Source organism: Gymnogyps californianus, chromosome 12, assembly GCF_018139145.2.
Source record: "Gymnogyps californianus isolate 813 chromosome 12, ASM1813914v2, whole genome shotgun sequence".
Taxonomy (NCBI): Eukaryota; Metazoa; Chordata; class Aves; order Accipitriformes; family Cathartidae; genus Gymnogyps; species Gymnogyps californianus.
In genome coordinates, this window is record NC_059482.1 from 14179768 (window position 1) to 14193736 (window position 13969).

At 37.1% G+C, this 13969-nt stretch overlaps 1 long non-coding RNA gene across 1 annotated transcript in view; it reads right to left on the bottom strand.

Annotated features, from left to right (window-relative positions):
• Positions 1-557: 557 nt before the first annotated feature.
• The window catches only part of LOC127021048 (uncharacterized), an 86351-nt gene continuing 72939 nt past the window's right edge, over positions 558-13969 (bottom strand). Inside the window, exon 5 of the long non-coding RNA XR_007767154.1 lies at positions 558-652. This is a non-coding gene — a long non-coding RNA (uncharacterized LOC127021048). The remainder of the gene's footprint in view (positions 653-13969) is intronic.

The following is a 13969-nucleotide window of genomic DNA, read 5'->3' on the forward strand; positions in this document are numbered from 1 at the left end:
GAGTTAAAAGTAACTTTGAATATACAAGTATTCATTGTTGCATTAAAAAGCTGTCTGTTCTCACAAGGAGTCCTACTGAAGTCAATGGGACTTCACAAAAGTGCCGGTAGGAGAACATGACTGAGCAGTTCAGAATAGTTACTGCACCTTCCTTTAAGTTTGTACATCTCTGCCAGTGATTCTCCACACAAGGAAACATGGACACACAGAGCATATAGAGAACACAAATGCATCTAATATGTCTGAGTAGTCTAATTTGTACAAGAGGATTAGCCCTTGGTCTAAGACTTCCAAATATCAAACATTCAGTTCCTCTAGTTCTGATCATTCTAATTTTTCTTATAGAAAAAAAGGACTTGCTGAGAGAAACCTGCATTTCAGTTTACCTGTGGGGTCTGTCTCCATACGTTCTGTGAAATGAAACATAAGTAAACCACAAAAAATACCCAGCACCGTCATAAAGAATATCATCAGCACTACACAGTTGCAGCTAAGAAAGTGTAAGTACTTTCAAAATACAGCTGTCCTACCTTCCAACAAGGGCTTTCTGATACTGACATCAGCTGCTGCTAACTGGTAGCAGATATGTGATCCTTGCTGGAAATCATTAATCCAGATTCTTATATATTCTGCTTATACACATGTATTGGTCCTGTTATAGAAACAAAAAAGACAATTATTTCCCTTTTCAAAAAACGTCTCCATCTAAACATAACCATAAATCTTTTGCAGGTCTACTTTATTTCACAACTTGTTTCCAAATGGGGTTGGGGAGAGTCCAAGGTCTCCCATATCCTCCACAGTATCTTCCAGAGTATCACTGCACAAAAACTGACACCAGAACCCACTGTCTCAAAAAACCCTTGTTTGCATGCTCTGGAAGAAAAACTGTGGGGGTCCTCATACCATAAGCATCTTCAGTAATGATCCAAAATGTAGTATTTAAAGTTGCTATAGTAGTTAAGATTGGCTTTTATCCAAAGCATTCTAAATTCATCCCCCCATATCCATGCATAATGATTGTTTTAACAAGTGCAGCAAAACTGACTGGTGGCTTGCAACTTGGTCAGACTAGGAATGTTGGTTTGTTGGGTTTTTTTTTTTTTTTTTCAATGAAACACACATGCCAAATACAACTGAGACCTTGTTACCAAAGTTCAAGCATCTGCTCCAATATAAGTAGGAGCCAAAGGTTTTCAGAAAGAGAAGAAAGAAACTTAACACAGGAAAAAAATAGCATATTCCTGTAATCTTGAAAACAAATCATACCAACTTTTATGAAACTTCCCATAAGAAACAAAAAATCATCCCGAAACATACATATGGAAGTTTTCACTATGAAAAACTAAATTCTGGCAGGTTTCTACACAAGTGAAGCCAGAAAATTCTCATTTTACTCCTAGTGGGCAATGACCTGTGACCAGAACTCCTGATCACTACAACACATACTAAATAAATAACAAACGGAGTGTCAATTAACCTTATCTACCTACAATAAGCATGAGTATTCTGTAGCTCTATTGTTATGCTTCAGCACATATGTGAAATAAGGGGAAAATCTTTGGCTCTACAACATACCACTTTGAAAGCAAGCTTAGTGTTTGAGTCTGAATGAATTCTATTAAGAGGGCAATATTCTATTAGGAGGTCCGAGTGTTTCAGCAGTAGTGGGAGAAACAGTTAAGAGGGTATTAGAACAAAGTAAAAGAATTTGCATGATCAGGCAGACCCATCTGAGCTGAAAAAACATGGAAACAGAATCAGCTTAAGGCCCTCATTCTCAACAGTGCTCCAGGAAAGCAATTTGTGGGGACAACCCCATTTGTTTCTCCTGGACATGGCAACTCATTGCTCATTACTTTTTTATCAGAATGTGTACTCTGATTTGAGTGGAATAATAATTTAAAAAAATAATCGTATTTTATAACCATACTTTTAACATTTAACATACATATTAAGTTCTTTAGAATTTTTTGTTGGGCTCAAATTTGATTAGCAGTTCATAAGGATATACAGTTCTTACTTTTTGAAGGCTAATTATGTTTTCTTGTGGGGGAAAAAAAAAGAAAGAAAAACCCATGGAAACATACAGCCTTGGGTGAAGGATAAAGTTAGGGAAACCTATGATTCAACAGGAAGATAATGAGTGCAGAACATGTGAGTTGCTTCAGATTGTACAGGGATACTGAAAGGGCACTAGGGTAGTAAGAAGCAGAAGAGATCAGAAATTGGAAAAATTCATTTAATGCTAAGCATAGTAATGTCTAAATTGGAAAGCAATATACCAAGGCCAGCATTGCACAGAGAAGCAAAAGACTTAAAGAATTATGAAGGCTGAAAAGACCTCACAGGAAGCCCTGTGTAGTAGGGTAACACTACGTCTGTGGCTTTATGTGCCTTCCTGCTATCCTGCTTCTTTTCTCTCCTCCCCTGGCTCTTCCCTTGCCATTTGTAATATATTTGCTCCCTTCCCGCTGGAAGAAGCTTCATTCAAGGCAGTCAATGTTTTAATTTGTACTGGGATGACTGGTGCAATCCACTGTGACACTCAACCACAATCTGAGTGGGATGCATTGCTACTGCAATGGGTTAATGACAGCTTTACAGAGCCATCCATTGATACAAAAGATAGAAGTGTTTATAGCTGCTGGTTCTCCTAACCAGCTGTTTCAACAGGTTGCTGGAGACCTCTAAAACTTTCCTTCCAGTCTTCCCATTTTTAACCAAAATCCACTGGGCTTTTCCTATTCTTCATCCAGGTCACTTACACCCTGAACATGCCTAAAAATTTTGGAATCTATGATATATTGTATTCCAAAGCCACCTCCCTATAGGCAGACACCACAGACATTTATTTCATACAAGCAGATAAACATTTTTTTCCCCTTCAATATTGTAGAGTCTTATTGGTACTCACTGCATCATTGAATCACTGTGGGATGGGAAAGAAGAACAGGAACAGTAAGTAAAAGAAAGCTATGGGTGAAGTATCTTAACATTAAATCCAATTTCTTACAATGAAGGGATATACAGGACAGCAGCTCAATAAATCAGTGAGTGAGCAAACACATCCTTGCATATTTGGCCACTCAGAGTTTTTTTCCAGGAGCTGAGGAATGACAGTCAGCAGGTATGACAACAAGTATGATGACATGAAAGCCTGAATGAGCTACTGTTGGGGAATTTTATTTTAAATGTGATAATAAGTAACAGTTGTGATCTCCCAAGTGAGATGTTCAAAAGAGTTCATTGGGAAGGAAAAAAAGCAAAACCAAAACAAACAAAAAAAGCCCCACTGAGCTATCTTCAAAAAGTTACATCTGCCGAGCCTGGATAAAATGTGGAAGGGGCCTGGCATTGATATGGGAATTGAATTATTTGTTTTATTTGAGCTTTATGGAAGAAAATGGAATCTAATGCTTCTTTCTATCTACCAGGCGATCTGTCAGTACAGGAAGAGCAGAGTCAAACTACTGGCTTTGCTGACAAAATGTTCTGTGTATTAGTAGCAAGGAAGAAAAAACTAATATCATGCCAACAAATGTTCTGACTTGAAATCACCAGTCACAGAAAAGACTATCTTGGAATACTAATTATCCAACAGAAGAACAGAGATTGTCCTATTAAATACAGTGTTATATACTGAACAAACGTGAACGGAGCTAATTTAGGACTATGCCAAAGGAGCAGCCAAGCAAAATCCCTCAGGCACTATTGAAGATTAACGTGGTCAGCTGAGTCAGAAAATGTCCAACAGAAACAAAATGGAAGAGAAGGAGAAATAGATAAGTTATTAAAGAACACTGATGAGGAACGCATTGTCCTGGACCATAAGGAAAAACACTGTTAAGCTTCACTTATAATGAGAATGCGTTTAATCACTTATACAGATATATAATCACCACCTATTCCAGAACATTGGCTAGAGAAAAACATGCTGGAAGCAGGCCAGCTGCTGAAGTTCCTGGAAAGCACTACATAGCTTTTATTGCACACACAACATAAATATTAAATAAAGAAAGAAGAGAGCAGGTCAGACACCATTTACAGAATTTCCTTTTGAAATTCGTTTCATACATGGATTTCAAGGGTTTTACAAAAATTGCTTCATTTCAATGTGAATTCAAAAATAATTAATAAATAAAGTGTACATACAAAAAGATTGCTGTAGGAACTTCACCTTACAAAACTAGCTCCAGAGAACTCCATGATCTACAATCACACTTTTGTAGTACCCTGATGTTCCCTTTTTTCACATATACTACATGATCCACACTGGATGCCTAAAAATCCAGAAAACAACCCTGACAAAGAAGAACAGTTCTTGATTGCAGTAGCTTAACTCCTTAGGAGAGGGACCTCGAACCCCTTTCTTATAAACACAGGTCAAGGAAATAATTTCAAGGGTAAATCCCGACTAAAACTGCCCTCTTCCCAAACTTGTGTTTTCTTTTCAATTATACTGATTCTATGATATTTTATATATATTCTCTAGGATATATTAGCCAGAAGAAACACTTAATGAAGTCTGCCTTCCCCATATTCGCTTATTCAGATGATGATGTTTATTAAAAATATTCTGACTAGGAGTTAATACTGAAAAGCCTACCAGCTCTTCCAAAGAGCTTCTTACAAAGGACTTAATAGCCATGACCTTCAGCAGAGTCAAACTCATGAGCAACCTGAATGGCAGGACCCTAACAGGGGACTGATAAAACAGGCTTTCATTTTGCAGAAAGCTTTAAGGGAGGGAACTGCCCATTCTGACACCAGTTTACCATGGTGTCACTTAAAAAAAGTTTAAGACTACAAATCTAAAATACAGAAACTCAGTAGTTCATACTTTTTATACAGGAAAGATGTGAATTAAGGTCAGCAAAGTGGTACTGCCACTGGAAGAGCAAAAATAACAACAGTTTTAAAAATATAAAATTAAAAAAAAGCAAATCCTCCCAAAACCTAGACTCTCCGGTCAGCTTCCGTCAGTTCTTTCAGTATCAACTGATGATACACTGAGATGAGCAAGAACACTTGGGAAACACCTACTATACAATAAACTTGTTTAGACACCTGCTCAGCCCTTGGCTTGCAGCTCAGGGTAACAACAGAATTCACATTACCCCAATGCCACAAGACAACTGATTTAAACAAATCTTCTACCACTGATGGAGCAATTAATGAGGGCAGACTTGGCTGGGTACATAGTTAAACTCAAGTTATTGGGGGGAAAAAAACCTTCCCCCTTAATAAAAAGTTATATATTACTAAGAGACAATACTAGTATTACTTTAGGATAAACAACTATACAAGAATCATGTTATCAGGGCATGTAACATACACAAACACTAGGATTTGTACATGTTATAACTACCAACTTGTATTAGAGATTAACCAATGCTTTCTTCATCCACTTCCATTTAACCCACACACTTCATCTAAAACATTCTAGATGAAATAAGTCAGGTATGTAGCATATTTTTAGACATATTTATATTAACTTTTTTCCTCAAATTAACCTTCTGATGAAGCAGACAAAACCGTTTGTAATTCATTCTTATATATATATACACACACATATGCACAAATACGCATGTATACACATATGAAATGTCTATAAAATGTCTTTGACAACAAATGGTAGGGTCAAGCATGAGATGAGACCTCATGGCAGAAGCAAATTCCTGCAGAAAGTCAAGATCCTTTTATTTTTTCCATGAAGATCTGAATGCTAGTCTAACAGCACTGCATCAAAGAAACTCCTCCCATTTAGTTCTTTTATCTCTCAGAAAGGTAGGAGATGTCCTTGGGCCTGGTGCAGGTCTGACCCTGCTGCAAACACGCAACAGAGCAGGGCCTGTGAAGCAGCCATTCCCCCGGCAAGGCAGAGCCCTGGCTCCCGCAGTGTGACTGTGGCCAGTTGCTGGCCTTGGTGGTGGAGGTGAACACACACAGGTGAAGAGCTTTCTGGAGTGCAGCACACAGACTCTCATCAAAATAAGTGTTACTGGTGCTTCTCTAGGGACTAAAAGAACTTTTCTCCAAGCACAGGTCTAGGTCTACAAAGCTCACCTTTATACATCCATTTTAAAAATAGAGGGGGTTAAAAATTTCACCATCAACAAGGCTCAGATATGCCATTTTCAGGATTTCTTGATTTCTTAAACTGGTCCATTTTTAGCATCTATATAACACACTGATTTTTTAATCTTTAGAGTCCCAGAACCATTTGAATAAAGCAATACTTCTGCCACTCCAACTAACATCTAAGACCTCAAAGTAATATATTCCATGTCATTCAGGAAAAATAAATATATATAAATCCACCAGATATGAAATTCCTGATGCTAACATTAAACCAGAAAAAAATGCTGTAACTTGACAAAGCTAAATGAAAACCAAAGCATCCCTCTCCAAGGCAGCTAACAAAAAGGCAAAAGTCCTCTGCAATTGACCTTAACGAAGTTACAGTGCTGGTGTATTAAAACAGACAAATCTATCTGAATAGAGTTTCATGGTTCAGAGTTACATGTGCAAAAGTCATGAAAATAAGAGTTATTCCCACAATTGTTTAACATGGTTCAGTGACTTCCTCACACAGAGGGTATCTTTTCCTCTCCTTCAGCTAGTGCTATATCAACTGTACACACACGTATATATGAGCAATGATAAGCAATTATGTAGACTTTATAGTGACGACTATTAAATGAGAATTCTGACTTCAGTTCAGCAAAGTAATATTGCTTTGCTAATTAACAGTACAAAAGGCTTAGAGATTTCTTCTGAAGGGAATGCTGAGAAATGAAGCACATGCTGTTGTCGTAGTATTTAACACTGCTGTTGGTCTTAACCAAGGACATGTAAGTTTATTTTATCTATGTTAATTATTATGAAGCTAAAAAAATCAACCTGAGATCCTGCCCTTATGCAAGACAGCCTGTATCATAAATAGGACACTTATGTCAGCCTAGATATTTTATGGCACTTTTCTAACCCCAATTATCTATAGCAAACTAGTTTGAGAAAATATCAGGATCAAGGGTATTGGACTGTTCCTTAATGATGAGAAATTTCACGAATTATGACATTTTAGGGTACATATTTACTGCAGAGTTCTCCTGTATAATAAGGGCTAGAGCTTTTCTCCTCTAATTCCCTTCCATCTATAAATAAAACCCTTCCACCCAAACTTAATGATGCTTTAAACCCCGATAGCAGCTTGACTGGGACTTTCACTAAAACTAGAGGATATTTGCAAGTCAACAAGTTGAGTGAAAAGAGGAGCGAGAATAAACATTTCTACCCTGATGCCTCCCAAACGCTGTCAGTTTAGCGCCTCAAGCACAGACCTGGGCTGACTGCTCAGACCTTGTCTACGTTAACCTACGTGGCACTCTCTCATGTTTGCTCTGTCATAAAACCAGAAAAATGTCCTGAAAAATTTCAAAAAATGTTTACCCCACAACCCACAGAAGCTGCAGTCCAAGAGTCAGGGCTCTCTGAACTTCACACCCTCAGCCACCACAGGCAAAACTCTTACAAATAGTGTTCTCCACGGATGAATACAGATGTATTTGTGCATAAAGCCCCCCAATGCAAACTTTTTCTTTTATGAAGACATGTTCCAAAATAGAGTAAAAAGCCACACGCTGGGTATAATCAGAAGATACTATTTCCACTGAAGACATCAATAACTACATTTTACCACTAGACAGTCTTTTGTAAAAAAAAAAAAAACCAAACAAAACCAAAACCAACCAAACAATTGAGGCACACGTCACTCCTTCTCCCCAAATAAAAATATCGCCTTAAAATTTCACCTATGCATTTTAAGTCTGTGTCAGCGTGAATGTAAAAGAATCTGAAAGTCACAAAAATCTACAGCTTCCAACATCCCAAAACAAAACAAGCTTTTGAGATATCTCAGTATATTAAGGCTAAGGAAAGGCAGCAGCAAAACATAAAGAATGTCATGCACTTGCCACTTAATGTAGTATTAAAGTTGTATATTTATTCACATACAGGAACTGTAGAGATGGGAAAAGGCTATTTGCTAATCCCAATTAGGCCAGTGTGAACCTGACAGCACACATATTTGTGATTTACATCAATGCAAGTGCTATCAATAAGTGATAAAGTGATTTATTATTGGGATGCTCAGATAATTCCCCAAATATCAACTAATAAAAGTATATGTATTCATGAGGCTTCTATTAGTAATGTTTCACTGTACTTTACATGAATTAGATTAAAAGCCTCTCCTTCAAACCTTTTCTGAGTAAATGCTCTCTTTCCCTCCATCACAAGAAGTAATAGATGGAACAAAAAACCCAGACAAAGTCTCCAGAGCCAAAGTTTGCAAGTACAAAAACCAACCAAGCAAAAAAACCCCACCTCACTGGACTATTCTTGTATTTCCTCTGCAGCTTCTCTTGTACACCCAATTTAGAGCGACTATAAACTAGATAAATCCAAAGAAGAAAACGCAAAACAAACCACCCAAAGCCTACATGTTCATTTCAAAGATCTATATAGAAGTGTCTTGTTTCACACCACTACTAGAGCTGGCAGCATTAATAATACTTTATGCTCATGTTTGCTTTGGTGTCCCATCCCCCCAGCACACACAAACACACTCCTCACCCCTGGGAGCAGTCAGTTCACTTTGGCAATTCAGTGATACATGGATACGTTTCTAGAATCCTGAGCCTGCTGACAACAAACTAGAAAAATTGATTACTTTGATCACAATAGGTGCATTTGCATGACTGAATTTTTGATTGTAGCGACAACTGTTAAGTCAGGATCCACGAAGCAGAGCAAAGTAATGGATTAGTCACCACAGCTTCAATTAATGGTTTTGGTTCCCAGTGGCAAATCAATGTCCATCAACTCTGATTTTCTTGTCAAAAGCAGGCAGGCAGGCAACACCATCTATAGCACTTAATTTACAGATCTTGTAAAATCTTGGAAGCAAGAATTGACAGAAACATCTGATTTTACCTCAGGACAACACATAAATTATATTCTGCTCTTCTGCTTCATCTTGAAAGGTTTTGGCTAGAAGGGTAGAATAATTCAGTATTGCTGAGTGCAGAAACAAGCTCTGGGTAATCATTATCTGAAATACCAGCTCTAAAAGAAATACATCAGCTTCCTCTTTGATTTGGACTAATGTCTACTAAACAATTTTAGTCCAGTAAAATTAGGATACACATGGCCTAAAAAAGATTTGCATGAAAGAAACTGGGGGCTGGAGAAAGCATTGCACACGGAATCTGCAGTGATGGTCAGTTGTTTTAAGGAGCTTCTCAAGTAAAAAGTACCAGAGAACAAGAAGAAATAAGACAAAAACTCACACGTCACATTTTATTTCCACATTAAAAAGAGAAGAGCAGAAATATAACAGAGGCTAGAGGAAGCTTTAGGGAAAAAATATTAAGTGCTAGATATGGTGTCATATAATGTAATTGAGCAACTTGTTCATTGGTAATAGTAGTTGGAGTGAGTCATCTTACTACAGCATACTTCCGCATAACAACTCATTTGTGTACAGTAACAGAATGGTCCATGAACCAGAAAATTATGAAGGACTGTTTTCTCTTTGGCAGTTGCTTAAGTTAACTGTAAAAACATCCAAAGACCTCACACAAATTTTGTGGAAAGCAAGAGGAACGGAACTCAACACTAAAGAGCAGGCAATGAACAAGCTGAAGGGCACATCTCAGAATTCTGGAGCTTCCCCAAATGGGAAAGCACAGCAAACTCTGCACAGTTTCTAGTGGTGCAGCTCTCAGTCTAAACACGCTTCAAATATACTTGACACAAATTTCTTATTACACTAACATGACAGAAAACCACCTCAGCTTTCTCACATGCACATTTACCATAAGCATCTCCTCTCTGACTGATGCAAGTGGCCAGTGCAATCTTCTCCTTAAGCAAAACTAATGCACAGTGGCTTGCTGGGTTTTTCCTCTTAACTATAACAGAAACAGGACATGGAACTGCTTTACAGTCAGGATAAGGCAGAAAGAGGAAGAACTATGGGAGCAAGGTCATGTTTTAAATTATTTTTTAACCAAGCAATGCACAATTCCTAATAGGTTGCAACAAACATTAAAATCATTCTTTATCCAAATAAAGCCATAAGTAACACTGCTAATAAAGAACTGCTGAGCTAAATCTGCAACGATAAATAGTAAGAAATATCAAACCCCCTCTGGTTCTAAGGTAAGACAACAACAAAACTTGATTTGCTTTGAAAAGGACTAACTCAAATCCATAAACTTCCATTTTAAGGAGTTCATATCTATAGTGTCTCAGAAGTCCTTGAAATAAGTGAGTTTACAGTGATAAACTTGGAGTACTAGAGTTCTGCAACAATGAAAACTAAAGTGCAGTGACTAAAAAGGATTTTTTTTTTAGCTCTGCTAGAAAACTTCTAGCCCTGACGGTAAAGCCATTTATATCCCATTTTCATAAGTGAAGTGTCAGCAGAGTTGTTCTGGTAGAAAAATATGCCATTTTTGCCACATCAGTACACTTCTATTTGTATGAAGTCCCTACTGAACTCAATGGGATACTTGCCTAAAAAAATATATGGGAAAAATCACACTTTTCTGTGTCCTAGTGGTCAAATTTGTCTTTTCTTAGGAATACTTTTTTTTTTTCTATTCTCTCCTGGTTAGCACCAGTAGCGTACCAGCTTTGCTCTTCCATCTTTCCAGGTCAACCTTTATAATCTCTTGGATCTTTCACACAACCAACCTTTTTTCCTATTTTCATAACAACAGTAAAGAGATGTGCCTTAGGCAGTCATCACTTCCAGGCTGAAAGTTTACCAGCAGAGAAATGCTTGAGCTGGCAACAACAAGCAACATCTGTAATTAGATATATACTTCTGCAGCCTTTTGCAATGGAGAATATGTGAGTCCATGAGATCACAGTGAATCCTGCCTAAGTGGACCTTGGCTCAGAAGCAAGCCTTGGAGGTGTATGTGGCCATCGCAAATGGCAGACAGCCATATCAGAATGCAGGTCCACTGAAATAAAGCACACAATGTTTTTATGGTGTGGCTCTCACTCTAAAGCAATTTCTTTTTTCTTCTTTTTTTGTCCTTTTTTTTTTTTTTTAATTTCCAATGGCCCATGCACAGTAAGAGTGATGCATTGCTGATCTAACAAAATAACGACTCCTGAATTAGACAAGTTTTTTTCATTGCTCAGTCCTCCCTTAGACTTGGCTTAAAGTATTCATGTAACAGCATGTTTTACCTCCAAAGTACAAAAAGAGGAACAAACCCTACTCTGTTCTGGGCTTTTTTTGTTTTGCTTAAACTAGACAAAATAATCTTACTCCAACAGACTGAGAAGACCATCTCATCACCTACTCTATAGTGACAGACAAGGATATAGACTGCACAGAGTCCTGTAGGATGGTGTTTGTTGATCTTTGTAAAATCCATACAAAATTTCTTGACTAGTCTTGCCATGGTAGCTTATCATGGATGTCATGCATAACGAACAGCAGTTACGCAAGTGCCTAACTGGTGTTTTTACAGAATGCTTCCTGCTATTTACATCTGTTTCCTTTCTTCTATTTTAGCCCATTACTGTTTATTGTATCTGCATTGTGTACTGCAAATAATCTTATTTCACTAATTCCTCTCAGATATGCCCTGGGCTATTGTCATACTGTGCACTCACTTTTCTTCTGGGCTGTACTAATTCTGTTCTCCTGATAATACAGTGTGACCCCATAATTCATTGCTTAGGTGGATTTCATTACTCTATACCTTTTCAATCAAACGCTGTTCTTACAGCACCTCATTTCAAGCCTCTTTAACAGCTCTCTACTCCAAACACTCCGATCTTAACGATAAAGGAATAATACATCAATTCTGAAAAAATCTTACCTGTGCTAGAAAGGCTCACACAGTACAGGCAGAATTCCTACAATTCACGGATGATCTCATTTTGCTTCTCTGTGATAATCAACCACTTTTTAGTTGTTGAAAACAATGAACTCCTGAACAGTTGAGAAAGACTGATAACAACAAGCTACTTTGCTACATAACAGTGTCATGAATCAGGTCCTGAGTCTGCAAACTCCACATGACTCCTGCAAAGTCAGGCTCAGGACTGGAACTTTTGTTAAAAGTACTTTGAGAGTGAACAGGAAATAAATAAGGAACTTCTAGGGGAAATGTCTTTTGATCTATGCATATTAAATAAATAAAAAAGATTGAAGGATTTGCCTCCATTCTTTTCTGTTCAGTGCTTAAATTTGGTTTATAACGTACTTAAGATTTGAGCACATATCTAAAACTAAGCACATGCTTAAGTATACTGCTGAGTCAGAATCATAAGAAACTATTTTTACTTGTATTAGAAATCATCCATTAGTCTGAGTCACTATACATTGTGCTAAGTTTATAGAACTGCAGAACAAGAAGGTGTTTCCAATTCCCTTTGCAATAAGAGAAATGACAGATGACAGAAAAATACATCAGGAAGTACAAGAAAATAATAAGAAATTTCATAATTACTTGTATCATCTTAAAGTCTCCTAAAAAAAAAAAATATTGTCTATTTGGTTTTTTTTTTAATTGCAATCAGTAGCGCCTGTTCCAATAACTTGTTTCTCAGTCTCTATAGCAAGCATTTTCTAATTAATGAGAAATACATTATCATCAGGACTAAAACTATCATTTATCCAGAGGTGAAACATGTTAAATACGAATTGCCCACAGGAGTTCTATATTCATGGAGTTTAAATGGTGTGGAAATGCATTTTAAGATAAATCTAAACCAAGACTTTAAAAATTATTTATTCCATCAAATAAAATGGCAAGAAGACCTGTATTAAAACAATTATTGGACTGTTATGTTTGCAAACTTGATCATATACTTCTTAACACAATCTGAAAGATTTGCCTCTCAGAAACTAGCACTCCTACAAATACTCAAAAATGTGCTTAGAAAGGAAGAGAATTGCAAAAATAGAATAAATTTGTTAATGATACAGAAGATCCAATATTTCACTGATGCAAATAAATGCATCAATAAGAATGTATCCATATATATAAGCACGCACATACACACACATATAACTCTTAGATGGTATGTGAAGATATACTAGCTCTTGAACATGACTGTGTTTCTATGTCATCATCAGAAACCTTTTTGTCACCAGCGCTGACGTTGTTGATAAATTAAAGCAAGTCAAGGTCAGACCAGATAATCTAAAAGGCCCCTTTTGACCTTAAGAAAAAGAAAGTTTAAAAAAAATTTTTAAAAGAAAATCTATGAATGTCAGCTTTTTGTATTTAAAATTGAATTGAGGGTTGTTTTGTTTCTTGTTTTGTCTGCTCTGGCTCTCTCCCTTTCTAGAGTAGACAGAATAAGCTGAAATGGCAAAAGCATGTCTACGTTGCTACGTAAAGAAATATATTCAGGCTGGACTTTAAAAAAAAAAAACCACAAAAACAAAAACAACAAAAACAAACCACAAAAAACAACAAAACTGTAGCCTGACAAACTAGCAAGTTTGGAAAACGCCACTCTGAGAACTTCCAAACTCATAATTCCATTATTTCAAGGCACAATACCCCCTGCTCTGTTATGAGATGTACACCTGCTCTATGGCACATAAAAAGAATTTCCTGCAATATCCACCACACTTCTCATTGTGAGATCTTATTACAGCCCTCGGAAGAGCTCTGTTGAACTATTTCCATTTTGTATCATAGCAATCAAAATACAGTAAAAATGAGAGGCTACAGTCTATGGCACGGAACACACAAATAGTCTGAAGAAAATCTCAATACATCACCTGCTCCATCTCCTGTGCTATGGGGAAAATCAAGAATACCGAAGACAACCCATGACACATGTTTTCTTAATATCCCCTTAAGAAAAACTCTCTAAGGATTCCCTACCACATACCTAGGTGCCTGCTTCTACTGCT